Source organism: Adiantum capillus-veneris, chromosome 9, assembly GCF_014529385.1.
Source record: "Adiantum capillus-veneris isolate H3 chromosome 9, ASM1452938v2, whole genome shotgun sequence".
Classification (NCBI taxonomy): domain Eukaryota; kingdom Viridiplantae; phylum Streptophyta; class Polypodiopsida; order Polypodiales; family Pteridaceae; genus Adiantum; species Adiantum capillus-veneris.
Window position 1 is genome coordinate 134,519,253 of NC_140939.1, and position 1,016 is coordinate 134,520,268.

Consider the following 1,016-nt stretch of genomic DNA (forward strand, 5'->3'; position numbering starts at 1 on the left):
TCTCTTTGATTGGTCAATCAAAACTTGTGTAAGAGTGAATCAATATGTTGGGAGTTTGTTGCAATGTGGAGAGCAAGAGCAAAGTGGCGAGGAAAAGCCAATCATGAACATCCAGAGTTCATAGATGAAATTTGGGATGGAGAGAAAACAAGGGTTTACCATGATTTTTGGAATCTGGACAAGGAGTGGTGGGAGGTAGGTCTTTTCCAAAGGAGCTAATGTTCAAGTCCTTGCAAAGAGGAGACAAGACTAGCCAAGGAGAGTACATTTTTAGGTGTTCAAAGTGTGGAAAGCAACAATGTGCTTGAAGGAAATGGATAAAAGTATTTATTTCTCAAATGTCTCTCCATCTCTCTCTCTCTCTCTCTCTCTCTCTCTCTCTCTCTCTCTTCTAAGGCATATGCTTCTACATTATGCTAATAACAGCTTGCGTTTGCTGGGAGAACGGATGCTTAATCTATTCAATTTTTCTCACATACACATCCATCAACCTCTCACCATCTCTCTCAAAACCCAAGTACACACAAATAAACAAGGGTACCACACACACACACACACACACACACACACACACACACACACACACACACACACACACACACACACACACACACACACACAATAGATTTGATAGTGAAAGTGTATAAGAGAAGGAGATGTACACAAATTTTGCACACATAGCTTAGCATAAGAGTTGAGAGAGGACAATTTTGCGAGAGAATGGTCTAAAATTGTAGTCCTCAAACTCTCGACACTTCTTGTAGAGTTGAGTATTTAAGTTTATTATTGACCTATTGTGGGTGCTAAATATTTGAGGCCCCTCTTTACACTTAGTCCATGAGTGGTGGCTATCACTTATTGCACGACCCTTTACAGGGTGGGTTCTCATTAAATATATACAATGAAACCATATTGGCTTATTGGCAAAAATAACTACAACACTGTGCAAATATAGATAGCTGAGAGATATTATTTGGAACCTTCTTTCTAGTTCCCAGAGTTTCAATCGACACAAC